The sequence below is a fragment of the Schistocerca gregaria genome, chromosome 1, assembly GCF_023897955.1.
Source record: "Schistocerca gregaria isolate iqSchGreg1 chromosome 1, iqSchGreg1.2, whole genome shotgun sequence".
NCBI lineage: Eukaryota > Metazoa > Arthropoda > Insecta > Orthoptera > Acrididae > Schistocerca > Schistocerca gregaria.
The window spans coordinates 539,055,687-539,080,099 of NC_064920.1; the positions used below are offsets into that span (position 1 = coordinate 539,055,687).

General features: G+C 44.4%; 1 protein-coding gene and 1 non-coding gene across 2 annotated transcripts in view; both read left to right on the forward strand.

Moving 5' to 3' along the window:
* The window catches only part of LOC126355586 (cGMP-dependent protein kinase, isozyme 1), a 1,149,467-nt gene that overhangs the window by 1,008,412 nt on the left and 116,642 nt on the right, over nt 1-24,413 (forward strand). The gene's annotated exons all lie outside the window — the stretch shown is intronic.
* Nucleotides 5,982-6,056, forward strand: Trnat-ugu (transfer RNA threonine (anticodon UGU)). Its single transcript has one exon. It is a non-coding gene; the product is annotated as a tRNA-Thr (tRNA).

Sequence of the window (24,413 nt, forward strand, 5' to 3'; positions counted from 1 at the left end):
GGGCGTGTCGCACGTTTGGAAGACCCCCACGCCTCCCTTTTACCCACATTTCGACCCTTCTTTTGACGCATCTGCGATGGAGGTCAGAATCGCGACGCCTAGCTTTGAAACAACACCGTTTTCTTATGAGTGGCCGAGGAAGCCATTCCAGACATACATCCGCTCAGAATCGGCACGAAAATGCTACAGAAGGTGGACTAAGGGAATTCAATGACACCATCCCTTTCCCTGAGGCGGTCAAAAACGACAGTTCGCAGTACGAAGAGCAAAAGGACGCAACCTTTGACGCCGCTGACAACCTTTGACACAGCTGACAACCTTTGACACCGCTGACAACCTTTGACACCGCTGACACCCTCTGGCATCTCAACTCTTCCGTAAGGACAATGGAGGACTCCACCCCACCGAACATGATCGCACATGTTTGGAGCGCAGTCCGACAGCAATTTTTGCTCGCATCTACAGGTTGGAAGCACTAGAGACCATTCAATGCAATTTGAAGTGACTTGAAGCAGCTAAAGATTCTTATGCCTTTCCACCTATACTGTTTTGTGTCCTCCTGTGGCGTGATGACACAGGGAAGTAATATTGACGTATACGTGAATAAAACGCAAAGGGTCCCCCCCCCCCCCAATTCAGCAAGACCATTGTTGGCATTCGCTCATCTTTACTGAGAATTTTACAAATGTACCCTACAGAGAGAATCTGTATTGTCATAAAGGGTGATAGACTGTAATTATAAGAGTCGGAGCACATGAAAGAGCAATAACTGAATGGAGAGTGAAACAGGGTTGTACCTACCCCTATGCTATTCAATCTTTACACTAAGCAAGTAGTAAAAGAAACCAGGGAGAAATTTGGGAAGGCAGCTGAAGTTCGTGTATAAGAAATAAAAACTTTGAGGCTTGTCAATGACGTAGTAACTCGCTTAGACACGATAAAAGAGTTAGATCTTCACTTTAATGAAATGGGTGATGTCTTTAAAAGATGTTTTAAGATGAACATACATAAAAGTGTGCTGGGATAAACGGATTACAGAGTGAGACACTAAAAGTAGTAGACGAGTTTTGTATTCGAGCCTCAAAGTAACTGACGGGTCAGAAATAAAGAAAATATAAAATGTAGACTGGCAATAGCAAGAAAAGATTTGCTAAAAGAGTAAACCGCCATTTGACTATGCATTACTATATATATCTTCTGTACCGTCTAGAGTTTGGCTTTTATGCCATTATCAAGTACAATACTTACAGTTGTTGGGACATTATTACGTCATATATGTTAAGACAGTCCAGTTCTAAGTCAGACTTCCTTAACAGATATGGCATAAAACTGGTCCAATAACTTCAAGTATTGTACTTGATAATGGCATAAAAGCCAAAATCTGGACGGTTCAGGAGATATATATAGCAACACACAATCAAACGGATGTTACATGATTGTAACTCAACAGCATCGAAAACCGTTTTCTAAAAGAAAAACAAAGTGTTGACCCGGAATGTAAATCTAAGAGTTGGGTTGTCGGCCTTTGAAGCGTAGCCTGCTATGGAAAAGGTGACACACACGGAGAGCTCTTGAAATGTGATGCTGCAGAAGAATGCTGAAGATTATATGAGTATAGTGGATAAGTCAAAAAATATAGTGGATTTAATTGCACCATTATGACACATCATTACCAAGAGAAGGGATCCTGCGGAATTAAAGGGTAGCTAATGTGGTAATGGAGTTAACTGTAGGGCTGAAAATTGCAGAGAGGCATTAAGGTTTGACTACAGTAAGCACGTACAAGTGGATATACACTGATCGGCCAGAAAATTATGACCACCAACCTAATAGCCTGCATGATCACCTTTGACACGGATAACAGCGACGAAGCGTCGTGGCATGAAAGCAAAGAGGCCTTGGTGGAGGGAGTTGGCACCTAGTTCCCGTAAATTCTGGGTTCGGTGGTTTGCCTACTGAGACGGCGCATTATCTTGTTGAAAAATGCCACTGCTGCCGAAAACATGAGGGTCATGAAGGGGTGTACGTGGTCTACAACCAGTGTATGATACTCACTGGTCATCGAGGTGCCTTCCAAAAGCTCCGCTGGACTCATGGGAGCCCACGTGAATCTTCCCCAGAGCCTAATGAAACGTCGCCAGATTGTCTCCGCCCGGCGGTACAGCTGTGAAGCAGCTGTTCCTTCGGAAGACGACGGATTAGTGCCATTCCATCAGCATGAAGAATAAGGTATCGGGATTAATCACGCTATGCGGTCCTCTGCCACTCCGCCAACGTCCAGTGCCGATGGTCACGTATCCATTTCAGTCGTAGTTGCAGAAGTCGCGGTGTTAATATTGATCGGTACACTGTGTGTGTATACACACTTGTACTCTGCCCGTCATTAAAATCTGTTTTTAGTTCCGCCACATTTCGCCGCTTCCTGTTTTACCTCTCTGATCAGCCTATACGTCCGACATCTGTAATGGACGTGGCTTCCCAACCCCACGACGTCTGGACGTGGTTTCATTTTGGCTTCACCACGTGTTGAAGACACTCACCGCAGCAGCCCTCGAACTCTCGACAAGTCGTGCAGTTTCCGAAATGCTCCCTCCGAGTCTCCTGGCCATCACAATCTGCCCTTGCTCAAACTCACATAGCTGGTCCTTCTTCCCCATTCTACTCACGGACAACACGCTCACTGATATTGCGTGCACTATGCATGTGTCTGACTAGCAGTCATTCCTCTCCAGGTGAGACTGCTATCGCCTGGACGAGTTTATATCGATAGTATGTCGATGGTCATAATTTTCTGGCTGATCAGTGCAAGTTACGGAAATGAGGAGACTTGCACAGCGTAGAGTACCGTGGAGATCTACATCAAACCAGTCTTCGCACTGAAGACCAAAACAACAACAACAATAAAATGAAACACACACACACACACACATCTCGTGGTCGTGCGGTAGCGTTCTCGCTTCCCACGCACGGGTTCCCTGGTTCGATTCCCGGCGGGGTCAGGGATTTTCTCTGCCTCGTGATGACTGGGTGTTGTGTGATGTCCTTAGGTTAGTTAGGTTTAAGTGGTTCTAAGTTCTAGGGGACTGATGACCATAGATGTTAAGTCCCATAGTGCTCAGAGCCATTTGAACCATTTTTGAACCACACACACACACACTCGAGCACACACACACACACACAAAGTAGTACCGTAGGTCAGTATATCCGGTCGTTATCCCTTTCAGCCTGTATCGACGAAATGACGTCAATGCACGGTTCTGATAAGGGAAACTACGCATCACATCAAAACACGCTGAGTACAGGTACTCTGATAAACAAAGTATAAGTCCTGTGCCTGCGTTAGAAAATTGTGGCATCAGTACTACGTGCACATCGGTACAGCGTGTACTCCTAGACCCTACAGTATTTCTGAGTATTTCAGTATTTCATATACACATACATACGTGCATATAATGATAAGCAAAAACACTATATCCACTGTCCACCACGCGACTGAAAGCCACCTGCTGGCGTTTGGGCACATGGCATGGTAAGTGATGAACGTATGCGGAGCAGAGACAGTAGGGATAATTCTATGGATGATACGGCCCGCAAATGGGGAAATCCAGTGACACAAGACCAGGCGCCTGCAAACGAACATCTCGTGAATGGCGAAACTGGTCGGCTGTTTGTGTGTTGTTGTCGTGAGCATCTACGGAGAGTTTTTGAAGGACAGTGAAGTAGCCGGCCGGAGTGGCCGAGCGGTTCTAGGCGCTACAATCTGGAATCGCGCGACAGCTACGGTCGCAGGTTCGAATCCTGGCTCAAGCATGGATGTGTGTGATGTCCTTAGGTTAGTTAGGTTTAAGTAACTCTAAGTTCTAGGGGACTGATGACCTCAGAAGTTAAATCCCATAGTGTTCAGAGCCATTTGAACCATTTTTTGACAGTGAAGTCATGAGTAGGTGCCGAGGTGTTGGACGATCACTTGTCATTGCTGAACTTGCAAATCAGACGGTAGCCCGCTGTGTAAAGTGGCGAGCCAGGCATCGACAATAGGCACCGATCTGTGCTAAATCTGACGACATTAATAAGCCGATTTAAACATGCAACCCACTCAAGGAGCAACCTAAAATAAATGAATAGTTCTACATAAGGTCAAATTTAGGTACATGACCTCACTGACGGACCTATCAAACAGTCTTCATAAAGTCAAAAAAATTCTCAGGGTATGTTACCGTGTGCTTGTAGGCGAAACACCCCAAGGAAGACCACTCGCAACAGTGGCCGAAATGCAGGACAATTTAACATACTGAACATGCTGTGTCATACCTGAAGAATTTTATCGAGTATGACAACAGCTGCGGAAGCCAACGCTTTCAATCCTCATTACACTGCACATTAAACCGAGCGAGGTGGCGCAGTGGTAAGCACACTGGATTCTGGAGGACGACGGTTCCAACCCGCATCCGGCCATCCTGATTCAGGTTTTCGGTGATTTCCCTTAATCGCTTTAGACAAATGCTGGGATCTTTCCTTTGAAATGGCACGACCGATTCCTTCCCGTCCTTCCCTAATCTGGTGGGACCGATGACCTCGCTGTTTGGTCCCGTCAAACAACCAGCCAACCTACCTTCATATTAATGTAGGTATACCTGTGATGCATAAGATAATGACGGCATACTATCGATAAGCGGTCGCGCTAATAAATGTTAGTAAAAAGTTGCTTAACCAGTAGAAATTATTTCATAAATTTATGGTACAGTCGCTGCCTCAACCAATTCCATACAACATCGACGGATTTAAATAAAATATCATTATTTTTCGGTTCATTATAATGCACCCACGTTTAATATGAAGTAACGATATTGTAGAGGAAATCTTCACCTTCAGTCTCGTATGTCTGCGGGCTTTTATGCCAGATGTGACCATCATTGCAACCCACACGGAGATTTTCCGGCAGTGCAGCAGTGCGATAATGTGAGTCACACGCTCTCACGAAATTCTGTCTCAAAGTTTCCACTGAATGAGTCTCCTGCTGCTGACAGATGTCTTTCAACTGTTTATTACACATCTCCATAGTGCCAGATCTGCCAACTTTGTATATATATATATATATATATATATATATATATATATATATATATATATATATATATATCAGCTCACCCACTACCGTAAACTGCTACCATTATTCGGTAAATTTCGTCGGGAGCAATTTCTCCTGCTGTTAGAAACACCAATAAAGAACGCTGCTCCAGGCACAATGACAAGCTACGCCTCACACAGTTTTTTTTTTTTTTTTTTTTTTTTTTTTTTTTTTTTTTTTTTGTCGTGAATAACTACGCATCCAGTCACAGTAACAGTTTGCAGTTGCCTGAGGTTGTACCAAAGAGTACAAGGAAGATTTTGAAGCGAGTTAGGATCCAGTGCTGGATTTCTCGAGAAGCACAGTGCACGGTGGCATCTCTTATCAACCCTCATCCTCTTTGCGTATTATTCGTCGTGTGTCGCTGCGAAGACGGAGTTCTCGTCGGACTCGATGTTTCACTCGACTGTGTCACTCACATTGTCCTGAATAAGTATGTTTGAAACGCAGTAAGGTACTGATGTTAAACATGTACATTTGGAAATTAATAGAAGAAACTAGAATCATTTTTATGGGAACTAAGTTAACACTCTGTGAACATACATTAATGTGGCAAAAGATTGCGACCACTTGCCTCAAAGCGTATTTGAAGATGGTATCTGTTCTTTCAGACATATCCGAAAGAACAGATACCACCTTCATATAGTTGAGGCTAACCGGCCATTGACCTTCTTGTGTGCGGTTGCAGACGCATCGCCCGAACTCTCGCGGGACTCGGTAAGATTGTCTGCCGCGAGTAATGAGTGTAATGGACAGGGGCACTACGAATGTAGTGTGTGGACATTAAGTTGAAAATGTGGGTCTCACGGGGAGCGTGCAGGGGATAAATCCCTGCAGCCGCACTATCCTCTGTGCCCTCGGTGGCTCAGATGGATAGAGCGTCTGCCATGTAAGCAGGAGATCTCGGGTTCGAGTCCCGGTCGGGGCAGACATTTTCAATTGTCCCCGTAGATGTATATGAACGTCTGTCGGTAGCGTAGGGTCTTGATTTAATTATCATTTCATAATAACATATCGTTCCACCTCTGGAATGCAATTCAGAAGCGATTCCACTTGGCATGGATTCGACAAGACCTTAGTGGCTCTAGATGTCTGCGCACAGGTCCCACAAATTAAAAGTCGATAGCTTGTGGGCACGGTAGTGGTGCCAGATAGCGTCCCAGATGTGCCCCATCGGGCTCAGATCCGGCGAATTTAGTGGACCAGACATCAACGCTGGGCCACTATTACGCACCTCAAGTGACTGTTGCACAATTATGACCCGTAACACGAACAGTTATCCCGCTGGAAGATACCATCGCCGTCAGGGAAACCATTCTGCACAGGTGTTCCACAATATTTTTCACATTCTAATTTGCAATTTCTTTCTTTTACAGTGTCGTGGTAGTATTATTCAATGACTTTCAGACACGCGTATTTGTCTGAAGGACAATGCAGCATGTCTGAAGAACATTGCACAGTGCTTTACAGACAGCGTAAAATACAGACATCGCATACTTGAGTATTACGTGCCAAGAGAGGCCAAACCGATGATAATAGCATTGTCCGTCCCTGTGCGGGAATCACTCAATGTGTGCGAGTGCTAATGGACGTGAACACACTGTGACTTATGGAGGTTTGGATCAGTCCTGGAGACGTGCTCGGGTAGCCGAAGTGGTTAGGGTGACCGACGCGTTAAGTGGGATATCCGGGTTCGAGTCTCGGCTCGGCCCAAATTTTCGTGTCACTAACAAATTGGACGGCTGGTGTCTAATCGTATTCGCAGCTTGCCAATACATTTCGTCAACTTTCACTTAGTTCACAGGTGTCGTGATGTATCCGAATACTACACCAAGTCCATTGGAAGCGCAGGTGATTGTCCTCATACGAGGGTTGGAACTTTAATAGTGGCAACTATTTATATACAGCTCGTACAAAATAGATACGTGTTTCAGAGTGTTACTGACCTTCAAAGTGGTACCAACATTGTGTATAACCCGTTGCCAGCGATGTGGAAGTAGTAGGATACTCTTAGCAGTGCCAGTTGTGTTGACAGTTTGAGCGGCGCGGTCTATTGCCCTACGAATTTGTACCAGTTCAGAAAACGAACGCCGTGAAGTGTTTCCTTCAGTTTAGAAATAGAGTTGAACTTACCAGGACTTAAGTCAGGGGAGTGCAGTAGGTGGTATAGCACTTAGTAGCCCCACCAATCAAACAAATCAGTAACAGCTTGCACTGTACGTGCTTCAGCATTGTCCTGCAAAATGATGGCCAGGTCCTGCAGAATGTGTCATCACGTCTTTCTCTAAGCTTGTCGTAGATTATTTCCAAAAATGAACAGCATAGAGATAGAAGTGATGACCCTTTCTGCAGGATCTGACCATCATGTTGCAGGACAATGCTCAAGCACATACAGTGCAAGCTGTTACTGATATGTTTTACTGATGGGGCTGCAAAGTGCTGTACCACCTACTGTACTCCCCTGACTTAGGCCCACGAAAGTTCAACTCGATTTCTAAACCGAAGGAAACACTTCACGGCATTCGCTTCAGAACTGCTAGAAATTCGTTGGGCAATAGACCGCTCCACTCGAACTGTAGACACAAGTGGCACTGCTAAGAGTATCCTACGGCTTGCGCATCGCTGGGAACGGGTTGGTTATACATACAATGCTGGTGACTACTCTGAAGGTCAGTAAAACTTTGAAATGCATATCTATTTTGTACGAGCTGTAAATAAATAGTTCACTATTATAGTTCCAATCCTCGAATTAAACAGTGCCTCCGCCTATCTGCGTCCGTGGTGCGGCTCTTGTTTCGAACAGCCGTTCGCCCGTGCAGTGGCGTATCCGGACACAACAATCGACCTGGTGCAATAAGAAACGTGATCTATCCGATCGGGCGAAACGTTCCACTGATCCCCGGTGCACTCTCAATTATCTCGCGTTCACCATATCACTGGATCAACGTGCGAAACCGCACTCTGTCGCCACATCTGCCACGGATCGCCGCCTGTTCTGTTTACAGGGCGGGCAAGCTGCCGCCCTCGGTTCTGTGATGCGCCCAGCAGGTTATCGTCTATTCGCTGCTTCACCGTACTTCGACCATTTTCCATAGATGCTCACGACAGCAGCACGCGGCAGCCGATCAGCTTCTCCTCTCCGACGCGCTCGTTACCAGGTGCCGGGCTATAACAGGCTGCCCTATGTCTAAGCCGCTTATGTCGGAGAATTTCCGCATTTGCACCCCTATTATAGTGTCTGCTACGCATATATGTGAAGGCTATTCGGAAATTAAGGACCGAAGGGGGCGCGAAATGGAAACAACAGTAATTATCCGATGAGGCTTTGCACAGACGTGTTGGGCAGCGTCTCTAGTGTGCCTGCCGATCGCGTCCTGTCGCTCTTTTCAGTCATGAGAACGGGAAAGTGCGTAGATAAATAGCGTCTCCCGCCAACTATGTGTCCTCGTTCGAGGTTTCGCCTGATTTCGAGCAACCTCATATAACGTACTCTCTTCCTCTTCCTTCTCCATAACAATTGAGATGCTCATTTACAAAATGTACCGTATCCATAAAATCTATTATAACAGCAGAGACAAAAAACGTTTTACTACTACAGTAGAATCAGGATATGTTTTGTAGCTCTGTTATTATATTCAGGCTGATGTTCAGACAATTTACGCCAAGTATCTCTCTGAAATGTCTGTTTGATTGTTACTGGTGTAAATAAATCGAATTTGGCACCTTTTGGCAGCAAACTCTGTTAAATTTAGTAACTGTTGTTCTGGGGTTTCTATTAGTCATTTGCAATGTTCATCTGATATGACAGACTCCATTATTTAATTGAAACCTCACAGCGGACTTTAAAAAAACATAGACACATCCTTAAAACGCACATGACATGTAAAAAATGGTTCAAATGGCTCTGCGCACTATGGGACTTAACTTCTGAGGTCGTCATTCCTCTTGAAGTTAGAACTACTTAAACCTAACCAACCTAAGGACATCACACACATCCATGCCCGACGCAGGATTCGAACCTGCGACCGTAGTGGTCCCGCGGTTCCAGACTGTAGCGCCTAGAACCGCGCTATGTTGTGTGAGACGTCATTATCGAGAAGAGTAATGATTGCCCCCTGGGATTTGGTACTCCTTGAAAACGAAATAAGACTGAATTTGGTGCTCTTCGCTACAAACAGCAAATGTTAAGGCGAAATATAGAAGGATCTGGTAAGTTTTGGCATACAAAACAGATCTTATTGACGTAATGGTTCTAAGTAGCGCCGCGACCTGTTATCTCATTATTCGCATTTGGTTCCTTTTGGAAACGACCTCCTCAATACTCGGTCGCAGACTGCATGAGCAGTGAGGACGCGCCTGCAGCCCCAGACATGTCTCCCTGTGATGTTCATCCCTGCTCACGTGAACCGCTGGCAACGAAGACGACATTTTTGCGCAGACAACGAACTGCAGGTCAGCGTAGAAAAATGGTGGAAAGCACAGGCGGCTGCGTTCTATAGCGGTATTGGAAAGGTGGTGCAAAGCTATAACAAATGTGAAAGTAACGAAGTAGCCGGAAGTTGTAGCCAACTGTTACAAATAAAACAGATTTGATTTTCGCTGTGGTTTCCATTTCTCTACCTATCGTGCATTATTTTTCGACAAGACCTCGTGATTTCCTTACCACGTCAAGTGCTCGCAAAGTTATCACACGGCATTCAATCTCGCCGTGGTCTTTGGTCGCAAGGTTCCGCCTCACCAGTGTACATACAGAAAAACTATTAAAAAAGACAAGTGTATAAAAGCGTCTAAGGAAGAAGGGGCAGACTACTGTGACATCAGCTACGACATCTAGGAATAAGTAACTTGCTAATTACACTACTGACCATTAAAATTGGTACACCAAGAAGAAATGCAGATGATAAACGGGTATTCATTGAACAAATATATTATACTAGGACCGACGTGTGATTACATTTTCACGCAATTTGGGTGCATAGATCCTGAGAAATCAGTACCCAGAACAACAACATCTGGCCGTAATAACGGCCTTGATACGCCTGGTCATTGAGTCAAACAGAGCTTGGATAGCGTGTACAGGCACAGCTGCCCATGCAGCTTCAACATGATACCACAGTTCATCAAGAGTAGTGACTGTCGTATTCTGGTGAGCCAGTTGCTCAGCCACCATTGATCAGACGTTTTCAATTGGTGAGAAATCTGGAAAATTTGGTAGCCAGGGCAGCAGTCGAACATTTTCTGTATCCAGAAAGGCCCATACAGGACCTGCAACATACGGTCGTGAATTATCCTGCTGAAGTGTAGGGTTTCGCAGGGATCGAATGAAGGGTAGAGCCACGGGTCGTAACACATCTGAAATGTAACGTCTACTGTTCAAAGTGCCGTCAATGCCAACAAGAGGTGACCGAGACATGTAACCAATGGCACCCCATTCAATCACGCCGGGTGATACGCCAGTATGGCGATGACGAATACACGTTTCCAATGTGCGATCACCGCGATGTCGCCAAACACGGATGCGACCATCATGATGCTGTAAAGAGAACCTGGATTCATCCGAAGAAATGACGTTTTGCCATTCGTGCACCCAGTTTCGTCGCAGAGTACACCATCGCAGGCCCTCCTGTCTGTGATGCAGCGTCAAGGGTAACCGCAGCCAGGGTCTCCGAGCTGATAGTCCATGCTGCTGCAAACGCCGTCGAACTGTTCGTGCAGATGGTTGTTGTCTTGCAAACGTCCCCATCTGTTGACTCATGGATCGAGACGTGGCTGCATGATCCCTTACAGCAATGCAGATAAGATGCCTGTCATCCCGACTGCTAGTGATACGAGGCCGTTGGGCTCCAGCACGGCGTTCCGTATTACCCTCCTGAATCCACCGATTCCATATTCTGCTAACAGTCATTGGATCTCGACCAACATGAGCTGCGATGTCGTTACAATCCGACATTTATCAAACTCGGAATGTGATGGTACGCATTTCTTCTTCTCACACGAGGCATCACAACAACGTTTCACCAGGCAACGCCGGTCAGCTGCTGTTTGTGTATGAGAAATCGATTGGAAACTTTGCTCATGTCCGCACGTTGAAGGTGTCGCCACCGGCGCCAACCCTGTGTGAATGCTCTGAAAAGCTACTCATTTGCAAAGTCACAGCATCTTCTTCCTGTCGGTTAAATTTCGCGTCTGTAGCATGTCATCTTCGTGGTGTAGCAGTTTTAATGGCCAGTATTGTAACTCGCCACTGTAACGAGGAGGAATAGCGCGGCTGCGAGGGACGTAGCGTGTGGGGGGGGGGGGGGGGGGGAGGGGGGGGTTGGAGTCAAATAATGGAGGCAGACAAAGACCATAATGAGATTTTCACTCTACAGCGGAGTGTGCGCTGATATGAAACTTCCTTGCAGGTTAATACTGTGTGCCGGACCGAGACTCGAACTTGGGACCTGTGCCTTTCGCGGATAAGTGCTCTAGAGCTCTTGCTCACGAAAGGCAAAGGTCCCGATTTCGAGTCTCGGTCCGGCACAGTTTTAACACCTGCCAGGAAGTTTCAGACAAAGGCCATGTTGTGAATGAGGTTTCCAGACCAGTCCATGGTTGTTCAGATCGAGCTTAGTTTCTCATTTCTTCACATGAGATCTAGTCCAACCTGTCTAGGTACATACTCGAACGAGGAGTAGTCACAAAGTTTTCGTTACCACTTGCCCACTACGACAATGGGCTGCGTCATTCGCCTTGGCTGCTCTAGTGGCGTGCTATGGTAGGCGCTACTGTGGCGTGAAGATTTCAGTGCGTGCCAGAACTGACGAAGTGTAACTACGAGCAAACAAAAATTTTATTACGTCAGTTCTGTTTTTCGAGGTGATAGTTAAAACTTTGACTACCGCTCGTAATATGTGAAAACCATGTTACAGAGGCTGTTCGGTTGTAACAGTTTAGCTCAAAGTACATGCAGATGGAAGACATCATTAAACCAGTTGAGAGACTAATGACAAAAAATCTTCTATTCTGTGAAACGTCCTGTGCATGGTGGCTCGAGGAAAATCTGGGAAATTTTCGGGGCTACCTTACCGTAGGCTTCAATCTGAGCCCATCCAACATCCTTGATTTAAATTAGAACGGCTAAATGCCTGATCAGTTCACCTAAAAACCGCTCTGCACGAGGATGTATAAAAACAAATTACAGACTCATGTATATCAGAATGTAGTGACAAGCCTTCATTAAAGATAAATTACTGTAATAGTAGAAAAGGAGGTCTACTTACGCTATTAGTTACATCGTTGACGTATTTAGAAAGAACAGCAATGGATGGAGGGGCACGTGTGGACGCATAGTATAATGAACACACCACCAACTGGAAACATCAGCACTCGGCCCACCAATGGTCCCGCCTCAGTTATGTGATTTGACTCCTGATTTCCTGTCAGAGAGGTCACAGTTCATAGCAATTGACGGAAAGTCGTTGACTAAAACTAGAAGTGATTTCTGGCATTCCCCAGTGTAGTGTTTAGGTTCTCTGCTGTTCCTTATTTTTACGAACAATTTAGGAGACAATCTGAGCTTTTTTGCAAATGATTATGTCGTTAAGCGTCTAGTAAAATTAGAAGATCAAAACTAATTGCAAAACGATTTAGATAAGATATCTGTATGGTGCGAAAAATGGCAACTACCCCTAAATAATGAAACGTGTGAGGTCGTCTACATGAGTGCTAAAAGGGATCCGTTAAACTTCGGTTACAGGATAAATCGCCCAATTCAAGGCCGTATATTCAACTAAATACCTGATAATTACAATTACGATCAACTTAAATGGGAAAAATTTTTAAAAAACACAGAGAAAAATGTTGTGGGGAAGGCGAACAAAAGACTGCGTTTCATTGGCAGCGTAATTAGAAGATGCAACTGATCTACTAAAGTGACTGCTCCCACTACGGTTGTCCGTCCTCTTTTGGAGTACTGCTGCGCGATGTGCGATCCTTACCAGATAAGATTAATGGAGTATACCGATAAAGTTCAAAGAAGCGCAGCATGTTTTGTAATATCAAGAAATAGGGGAGAGGGTATCATGAACATTATGTAGGAGTTCAGGCGTTTTACGTTGCGGCGGGTTCTTCTCAAGAAATTTTATCACCTTATTTTTCCTCCGAATGCCAAAATAATGTCCTGACGCCGACCTGCATTAGGAGAAACGATCATCATAATAAAATAAGGGAAACCAGAGCTCGCATGGAAAGATACAGATGTTCCTTTTTCCGTGCATTTTTCGAGAGTGGAATAACAGTGAAAGTGATTCGATGAACCCTGTGCCAGGCACTTAACAGGGTAACAGTTATTGAACTGCATGAAAAAATTGGCGCGTTAAGGGGACTGACAACCCGCATTCTGGCTCTAGGGTACCCAGAGGCCACTGGCATGAGCGTCGATTGGCAGCCATATTCCCCGGATCTGAACACATGCGACACCTTCTTGTGGGGCTAAATTAAAGACAATGTTTACAGCAATAAACGGAACACTATTGCTGAGCTGGAAACAGCCACTCAGGATTTCATCAAGAGCATAAATGGTCTGACACTTCAACTGGTCATGCAGACTGAAAGACCTGAGTCGAAACAAGGCCCCCGGAGTAGACAACATTCCATTAGATCTACTGACAGCCTTGGCAGAGACAGTCTTGAAAAAACTCTACTATCTGGTGAGCAAGATGTATGAGACAGGCGAAATACCCTCAGACTTAAAGAAGAGCATAATAATCCCAATCCTAAAGAAAGCAGGTGTTGACAGATGTGAAAATTACCGAACTATCAGTTTACTAAGTCACAGCTGCAAAATACCAACACGAATTCTTTACAGGCGAATGGAAAAACTGATAGAAGCTCACCTCGGGGAAGATCAGTTTGGATTCCGTAGAAATGTTGGAACACTTGAGGCAATACTGACCTTACGACTTATCTTAGAAGAAAGATTTAGGAAAGGCAAACCTACATTTCTAGCATTTCTAGACTTAGAGAAAGCTTTTGACAATGCTGAGTGGAATACTCTCTTTCAAATTCTGAAGGTGGCAGGGGTAAAACACACAGAGCGAAAGATTATTTACAATTTGTACATAAACCAGATGGCAGCTATAAGAGTCGAGGGACATGAAAGGGAAGCAGTGATTGGGAAGGGAGTGAGACAGGGTTGTAGCCTATCCCCGATGTTATTCAATCTGCATATTGAGCAAAGAATAAAGGAAACAAAAGAAGAGTTCGGAGTAGGTATTAAAATCCATGGAGAAGAAATAAAAACTTCGAGGTTCGCCGATGACATTGTAATTCTGTCAGAGACAGCAAAGGACTTGGAAGAGCAGTTGAACGGAATGGACAGTGTCTAGAAAGGAGGATATAAGATGAATATCAACAAAAGCAAAACGAGGACAATGGAATGTAGTCGAATTACGTCGGGTGATGCTGAGGGAATTAGATTAGCAAATGAGACTCTTAAAGTAGTAAGGGAGTTTTGCTATTTGGGGAGCAAAATAACTGATGATGGTCGAAGTAGAGAGGATATAAAATGTAGGCTGGCAATGGCAAAGAAAGCGTTTCTGAGGAAGAAAAATTTGTTAACATCGAGTATAGATTTAAATATCAGGAAGTCATTTCTGAAAGTATTTGTATGGAGTGTAACCATGTATGGAAGTGAAACGTGGACGATAAATAGTTTGGACAAGAAGAGAATAGAAGCTTTCTAAATGTGGTGCTACAGAAGAATGCTGAAGATTAGATGGGTAGATCACATAACTAATGAGGAGGTATTGAATAGAATTGGAGAGAAGAGGAGCTTGTGGCACCACTTGACTAGAAGAAGGGATCGGTTGTTAGGACATGTACTGAGACATCAAATTATCACCAATTTAGTATTGGAGGGCAGCGTGGAGGGTAAAAATCGTAGAGGGAGACCGAGAGTTGAATACACTAAGCAGATTCAGAAAGATGTAGAGCTGCAGTAGGTACTGGGAAATGAGAAGAAGCTTGCACAGGATAGAGTAGCATGGTGAGCTGCATCAAACCAGTCTCAGGACTGAAGGCCACAACGACAACAACTGCACCACATCATCAGCAATGATGGCAGGCATGTCGAACAAGTCATAACCTGAATCCGAATAACTGTAGTGACGTTTAGATGTTGAATAAAGCGTGTGCACAACGTAGTTGCTAACTAATTTACGTTTTTATGCAGTTCAATAATCGTCACCCTGTAAGTGTGATTTGCAGTGCAGTCATGTAAATGTTGTTGTAGATGTAGATGATCCCTTGATTCTGGATTGCTGTGGCGTGTGAAAGTTTTGTCGTTTAGTGATTAGGTCCTGTTGTTCCCCAATTCGATCGATGTCTGCACGCTTGTCATAATACCTCCAAGAGGCTACGATAAGATTATAGGGGAACTTATCAGCATTATCGGGGCGGTAATTTTGTGGTTACCAGAGAATGGATTTTGGGCCTTGCATGCTCTATCTACGCCGTACTTTACATCCGCAGCGTGTCCCAAGCCTTTAGTGCAAGATTTGTACAGATGAAACGGAAGATGGCTGTTTTACCATAGCTGATATGGCTGGTTTGAAGCGGCAATCCAGGAATTCCTCCCCTGTGTCAACCAATTCATCTCAGATTAGTATATGCACCCAATGTCGTCGAATATTTGTAGGTTATATTCCAAACTCTGCCATTCCCTACAGTTTTTACCCTCTACGGCTCCCTCAAGTAACATGGAAATTATTTCCTGATGTCTGAATATCTGCGACACGATCCTATCCCCTATTCTTGTAAATGTTGTCCCCTGTTGCTCTCCTCGACAGTTCCTGATTATTCTGTAGTTTCCGCACGTATCTGGCCTACAGAAGGTAGTATACTCATGCCTCTTCTTTTAGTTGTCTTCTTGTTTGTTCTTGTTTGTCCCGGATTTTTTAGATCTCTTGAAGAAGAGACACGATATAATAAGTTCCGTAGTTATACAATGAAGTTACGCAACAGCCAGTGATTTAACTTTTGAAACTTCCGATTTATTGGCATTTATGGAAAGAAAAACACTCTCATACTCTCATGCAGTCAACAACTTTCGTGTAACTTTTGTATGTATAATGGGAGTTAGTGCGTCGCAAACATTCTGTTAAATTACTTAATCTGCATTAAAGTGTTGCAAGGCAACGTAATCAACACGGTGTTACGTGTCTCAATTGGAACTGAATCATTTTTTTCAAAATCAGTACTTGTATCGAAATTAACTTCCAAGTTAGTGCATTAAGTCCAAGCGCATTGACAAATACTGTATGCGATTTACAGAACAGTTCGATTACGCAGTGGCGTGTAACGTATTTTAAATCGAACACGCGAGTTTCTGTTTTCCCTAATGGGCTAAACGACTCTTTTGTAATAACGCGATCTCACGTAAAGTCTAACTAGAACTGGATTTGTGTCCATCTGAGTCAAAATCATAAAAAATAAAATTCACCGCACAGGTCAACGAACTGTACACGCGCGCTTTTTCACTCTAAGTGATAACTCGTCTCAGAGTAAAAGCCGCACATAAATTAGCATTTTTTTTAATGCGTACAAAAATCAAAACACCTTTATATTAAACAGATAAATTATGGCATGCAGTTACTAATTAAACATTTCTGATTTTGAATAAACTTGAAGAGCTTGTATTTCATAATCAATAAAATTTATCGCCTGAGAGAAACTATTAGTTTGCTGAAACGGATTCAGATTACAGTCAACTCGTGTCTGGACGATGACGTCACGAATCGACACTTTTATGGAATGAACGAAATACCTGTACTGAAAAATATTGTCCGTTGAGTGATTTACTGACTTTTACGACAAATTTGATACCCCTCGCATCGGTGCAGTAGGGGATCGTAAATTCACAACTTCGTAATGATACACCAATGGTCGGAAATGAATTTTTTACTGGCGTAAACAGTTTATACCTTACAGCAACAACTGAATCTCATAGCAACTTTTTAGATTTACGACCACCAGTGCGACTCCATGTCTTGAAATTTATCTGCACTCTCACGTGTATCCCTGTAGTCATTTTATACGCTGACATGAGAAGCATAGGGCCACAGTGGGAATGATTTTACTCACCTGCCACGTAACTGTAATATCTGATTTGATGTAACAAATATTGCTCTGGTACGATACGCTTCTCACCCGTTTTCTAGAAACAGAGTTTCTAAGTCTTAAGAGCAAGAGAATGCCAGTACGCAAGCGCCATCGGTCGAGCAGCGGTTTTAATACATCCGGCTAAGGCACTCTGCTTCTTAAAATTTTATGTTTTCCGCCAGCAGTTTCTCAGGACGCCCGCTGTCGGCATGTTGTACTACAGACCACTGGGGTGAACTCGACCCCTGCTTATAGCCGTTACTACCGAAGCAGGATACATGGACGTATTCCCGTGCGAATAACGCGCTCCCGAGTTATACTGGCGCAGTTGTTCTTTGTTTCACGCACGTCAACCGGCAGGGCCATGATTTGCAGCGCCGCTGTTTGCGTATCACCGCCTATTATCATGCATGCGGCATTACGAACAAGCGGTAATCGCCACGTGTGCTGTCCAGGCTTCAACATGCGCTGTTTTCATGTCTTCCGTCCTGGTAAAAATCGCAAACTGGAAAGTACTCGTCGAGCAAAAGCGTTCACCTGTTTACATCTACATGGATACTCTGCAAATCACAGTTAAGTGCCTGCCAGAAGTTCCATCGAACCACCTTCACAATTCTCTATTATTCCCATCTCGTATAGCGCGCGGAAAGAACGAACACCTATATCTTTCCGTACGAGCTCTGATTTCCCTTATTTTATCGTAGTGATCGTTCCTCCCTATGTAGGTCGGTGCCAACAAAATACTTTCGCATTCGGAGGAGAAAGTTGGTGATTGGAATTTCGTGAGAAGATTCCGTCGCAACGAAAAACGTCTTTGTTTTAATGACGTCCAGACAAAATCCTGTATCATTTCAGTGACACTCTCTCCCATATTTCGCGATAATACAAAACGTGCTGCCTTTCTTCGAACTTTTTCGATGTACTCCGTCAGTCCTATGTGGTAAGGATCCCACACCGCGCAGCATTATTCTAAAAGAGGACGGACAAGCGTCGTGTAAGCAGTCTCCCTAGTAGATCTGTTACATTTTCTAAGTGTGCTGCCAGTAAAACGCAACCTTCCCCACTACATTTTCTGTGTGTTCATGCCTATTTACGTTGTTCGTAATTGTATTTCCTAGGTATTTAGCTGAATTTACGGCCTTTCGATTTGACAGATTTATCGTGTAACCGAAGTTTAACTGATTCCTTTTAGTACTCATATGGATGACCTCACACTTTTCATTATTTAGAGTCAACTGCTAATTTCCACACCATTCAGGTACCTTTTTTAAATCGTTTCGCAATTTATTTTGATCTTCTAATGACTTTATAAGTCTATAAACGACAGTGTCATCTGCAAAGAGCCTAAGACAGCTACTGAGAATGTCTTCCAAATTGTTCATATAGATAAGGAACAGCAAAGGGCCTATAACACTACCTTGGGGAAGGACAGAAATCACGTGTTTTACTCGATGACTTTCCGTCAATTACTGCTAACTGTGGCCGCTCCGACAGGAAATCAGAAATCCAGTCACATAACTGAGACGATGTATCATAAGCACGCAACTTCATTACAAGCTGCTTGTGTGCTACAGTGTCAAAGACTATTCGGAAATTCAGAAATACTAAATCAATTTTGAAATCGTTTGTGAACAGCACTCAACACTTCATGCGAATAAAGAGCTAGTTGTGTTTCACAAGGACGATGACTGTGTGTCAATAGACCGTTTTCTTCGAGGTAATTCGTAATGTTCGAACACAATATATGTTCCAAAGCCCTGCTGCATATCGACGTTAATGATATGAGCCTATAATTTAGTAGATTACTCCTACTACCTTTCTTGAATATTGGTCCCAATCCTCAAACGCAACAGACAGGTTCTCACTTTCACTCTTATTGACACACAGTAATGTAAAGTCGAAGGTCGCTACAGTTAGTCTTCGAGGTCAGTGTGATAGAAGAGAGGGCCAGATCAGCAAATTCGACAGGCCACATAATGGCTTTGAGATAATTCCAAACTGCAGGAATCATATCGCACTTCCGCAAGACTTTGAAGAAGTGACTTTTTTTCTTTCACATAGTCTTCAGTATATATTTAAAACCGTAAATGCTTATTCATGTATCTCTTCCTGGAGTTCTTTCAATTTTGTCACAATTTAATGTTTTTAGTCAAGTTTGGGAGCTCCGTATGGCTTTGTTTTCGTTAGTGATTAATACATTCTTAATGATCCTGAATGGGAGACTGGTTGACCAGACAATTCTTTCTTAGTGGCCGATAAGATTAATTTTATGAAAAACAAAGTTAAGATGCAATGGTTAACCTGTGTTATAGGTGATTGTAAGGAGTAAGCCCCCTTTATTACGAATCATATGATTGATGTTTTGGTGTCTAGTGCTACACTTGATTCCTCTGTTCTGCAGTAGAGTGTCTGTGCGCTGGTAGTTACTGTGGTTGTGGATATACGAGTGAAGAGTTTGCCATCGCATTGTGGTGGTCTCAAGAGATCATCTGTTTCATTCGGATCAATTTATTTTTCATGTGGAAAAATTGAAGATTGTTCTACAACGTTCTCGAGATTTTACGAATACTTCAGAATTGTAGAATACAACTGGGGAACTACACATGTCTCACTGATCCGCACTCCGACAAAATCATCTTAACAGAAGATTTATCAAAAGTAGTAAAGGCGGAGGAGCAGCGCATCGTAAAAAAAGATGTATCCAGTTATGCAATGAAACTACATAAACAAAGAATGGGTGTGTCAGTGAAACATTTTTGCAACAAAAAATTACGTATTTCAACAAAAATATCAGATTGTATAGTATATGTTGCCAAGGGGGGAAAACATATAAATTCATCGATACAAAGTTGAACCAAGACTTAAAACTTCCCAACAGAACTACAAAATTCGCTCAATTTCTCCTGTATGCCTTTAAAAAAATTCTAAATAATGTCATGGAAGTTGAAATACACTCCTGGAAATTGAAATAAGAACACCGTGAATTCATTGTCCCAGGAAGGGGAAACTTTATTGACACATTCCTGGGGTCAGATACATCACATGATCACACTGACAGAACCACAGGCACATAGACACAGGCAACAGAGCATGCACAATGTCGGCACTAGTACAGTGTATACCCACCTTTCGCAGCAATGCAGGCTGCTATTCTCCCATGGAGACGATCGTAGAGATGCTGGATGTAGTCCTGTGGAACGGCTTGCCATGCCATTTCCACCTGGCGCCTCAGTTGGACCAGCGTTCGTGCTGGACGTGCAGACCGCGTGAGACGACGCTTCATCCAGTCCCAAACATGCTCAATGGGGGACAGATCCGGGGATCTTGCTGGCCAGGGTAGTTGACTTACACCTTCTAGAGCACGTTGGGTGGCACGGGATACATGCGGACGTGCATTGTCCTGTTGGAACAGCAAGTTACCTTGCCGGTCTAGGAATGGTAGAACGATGGGTTCGATGACGGTTTGGATGTACCGTGCACTATTCACTGTCCCCTCGACGATCACCAGAGGTGTACGGCCAGTGTAGGAGATCGCTCCCCACACCATGATGCCGGGTGTTGGCCCTGTGTGCCTCGGTCGTATGCAGTCCTGATTGTGGCGCTCACCTGCACGGCGCCAAACACGCATACGACCATCATTGGCACCAAGGCAGAAGCGACTCTCATCGCTGAAGACGACACGTCTCCATTCGTCCCTCCATTCACGCCTGTCGCGACACCACTGGAGGCGGGCTGCACGATGTTGGGGCGTGAGCGGAAGACGGCCTAACGGTGTGCGGGACCGTAGCCCAGCTTCATGGAGACGGTTGCGAATGATCCTCGCCGATACCCCAGGAGCAACAGTGTCCCTAATTTGCTGGGCAGTGGCGGTGCGGTCCCCTACGGCACTGCGTAGGATCCTACGGTCTTGGCGTGCATCCGTGCGTCGCTGCGGTCCGGTCCCAGGTCGACGGGCACGTGCACCTTCCGCCGACCACTGGCGACAACATCGATGTACTGTGGAGACCTCACGCCCCACGTGTTGAGCAATTCGGCGGTACGTCCACCCGGCCTCCCGCATGCCCACTACACGCCCTCGCTCAAAGTCCGTCAACTGCACATACGGTTCACGTCCACGCTGTCGCGGCATGCTACCAGTGTTAAAGACTGCGATGGAGCTCCGTATGCCAAGGCAAACTGGCTGACACTGACGGTGGCGGTGCACAAATGCTGCGCAGCTAGCGCCATTCGACGGCCAACACCGCGGTTCCTGGTGTGTCCGCTGTGCCGTGCGTGTGATCATTGCTTGTACAGCCCTCTCGCAGTGTCCGGAGCCAGTATGGTGGGTCTGACACACCGGTGTCAATGTGTTCTTTTTTCCATTTCCAGGAGTGTATTAACCGGAAAATTAAAACGCAGGTCACTATTCGTACCAAGCATCGCATTCATTTCAACTCACTTATCATTGAGCTTTAAAAGGCTCCAATTTCCGGTAAGATTAGCGTTCAGAATGTCATGTCCGTCTTGCCTTCCCAAGGGTGTAACTTCTAATGTTGGAGAGCGAATTTAAGGGCACCGTGTCCCTCGCAAGGCATATGCACCTCTACACTGACGTGACAAAAGTCATAGGATGCCAAGCGGTAAGCACATATACAGATGGCGATGGTGCCCCGTACACAAGAAATAAAGTGGCAGTGCATCAGCGGAAATGTCATTTGAACTCAGGTGTTTCATGTGAAAAGGTTTCAGGCGTGATCATGGCCGCACGACGGAAATTAACAGTCTTTGAAAGCGGAATGGTAGATGGAGCTAGACGCATGATACGTTCCGTTTCAAAAATGGTAAGGGAATTCGGTAATCCAAGATCCAAATTGTCAACAGCGTGCCGAGAGTAAAAAAGTTCGTGCGTTACCTCTCGCTACGGATAACGTAGTGGCCGACGGCCTTTACTTAACGACGGAAAGCAGCGGCAAGTGCGTAGTTTTCAGTGCTAACAGACAAGCAAGCCTGCGTGAAATAACCGCAGACATCAATGTTGGCGGTACGACGGACGTATCCGTTAGGACAGTGCGCAGAAATTTGCCCTCAATGAGTTATGGCAACAGCTGACTGGCGCGAGTGCCTTTGTTGACAGCACTACATCGCCTGCAGCGGCTCTTGATCGTATCGCTTGGACTCTAGAAGACTGAGAAACGGTGGTCTGGCCAGATGAATACCGATTGCAGTTTGTAAGAGCTGATTGTCGAGTTATAATGTGGAGCAGAACCCACAAATCCATGAATCCAAGTTGTCAACAAGGCACTGTGCAAGCTGATGGTGGGTCCATCCTGGTGCGGGCTGTCTGGTCCAACTGAACCGATCATTGAGTGTAAATGGCTGCATTCGGCTACTTGGAGACCATTTACAATCGTTCAAGGACTTCATGTTCCCAAACAACGAAAGTATTTTTACCGACGACAATGCGCCATGTACATGGATCAGACTATTTCGCGATTAGTTTGAAGAATACTTTGAGTAATTCGAGCAAATGATTTGGCCACCCAGATCGTTTGACTTGAATCCCACCGAACATTTATGGGACGTAATCGAGAGGTTGGAGTGCTGCTGAAGGGGAAGGAGTAGAAAAAAGATTTACGGAAGAATATAGGCTTGGTACTAGGAATGAGAGAGGAGAAAGACTAATTGAGTTATTTAATACATTTCAGCAAGTAATAGCGAATATTCTGTTTAAGAATCACAGGAAGAGGAGATATAGTTGGAAAAGGCTCGGAGATCCAGGAAGATTTCAGTTAGATTATACGTGGACAGATATTCCGAAATCAGATACTGGGTTGTAGGGTGTACCCAGGAGCAGATACAGATTCAGGTCACAATGCAGTAGTGATGAAGAGTAAACTGAAATTTAAGAGATTAATCAGGAAGGATCAATATCCGAAGAAGTGGGACGCGGAAGTACCAAGGAATAAAGAGAACCGCTTGAAGTTCTCCATGGATGTAGCTATTGAAATAAAGGAATAGCTCAGGAGGCAGTGTAGTTGAAGAGAAATGAACATCTCTAAAAAGGATAATCACAGAATTTCGTAAGAAAAACACTGGCACAAAGAAGGTAAGGGCGGAGAAACCATGCGTAACAGAAGCAATACTTCAGGTGATCGACGAAAATAGAAAGTACAAAATGTTGCGGGAAATACGGGAACACAAAAATAAAAGTCGCTGAGGAATCAAACAAATAGGACAGCCGGGAAGCTAAAGGAAATGGCTACATGGAAAAATGTGGAGAAAAGGAAAAAGAAATGACTGTCGGGAGAACTGACTCAGGATATAGTCAAAACGACCTTCCGTGAAATTAAAAGCATGCGATAGAAGAAGAAACAGGAGTCAATTTAGAAGAGATAAGCGATCCAGTATTAGACTCAGAATTTAGGAGAAAGAAGGAAGGCGAAAGTAATGGAAGTATCAGAAATGAGAGCAGCGAGAAATTTAACATAAGGATTGACGGTCACGAAGTAGATGAAGTTCGGGGATTCTGCTATCTAGGCAGTAAAATAACCATTGACTGACGGACAAAGGAGGACATGAAAGGCAGACTAGCTATAGCAAAAAGGGCATTCCTATCTAAGTGAAGTCTACTAATATTAAACATAGGCCTTGATTTAAGAAAGAAATTTCTGAGAATATACGTCTGGAGCACAGCGTTGTTTGGTAGTGAAACATTAACTGTGGGAAAACCGGAAGAAAATCGAAGCATTTGAGATGTGATGCTACAGTCGAATGTTGAAAATTGGGTGGATTGATAAAGTAAGGAATGAGGAGGTTCTGCGTAGAATCTGAGGGAAAAGGAATATACGGAAAACACTGCTAAGGGGAAGGGCCAGGATGTTAGGACGTCCGTTAAGACATGAGGGAATGACTTCCATGTTACTAGAGGGAGCTGTAGAGGGTAAAAACTGTAGAGCAAGACAGATATAGGAATTCATCCTGCAAATAACTGAGGACGTAAGTTGCAAATCCTATTCTGAGATGAACAGATTGGTGCAGGAGATGAATTCGTGGTGGGTCGCATCAAACCATTCAGAAGACTGGTCAGCTGGTACACAAACTCCTGGATCGGCAACACATTTTTAACTATGGACGGCTATAGATACAACATGGCTCAGTAGGTTTG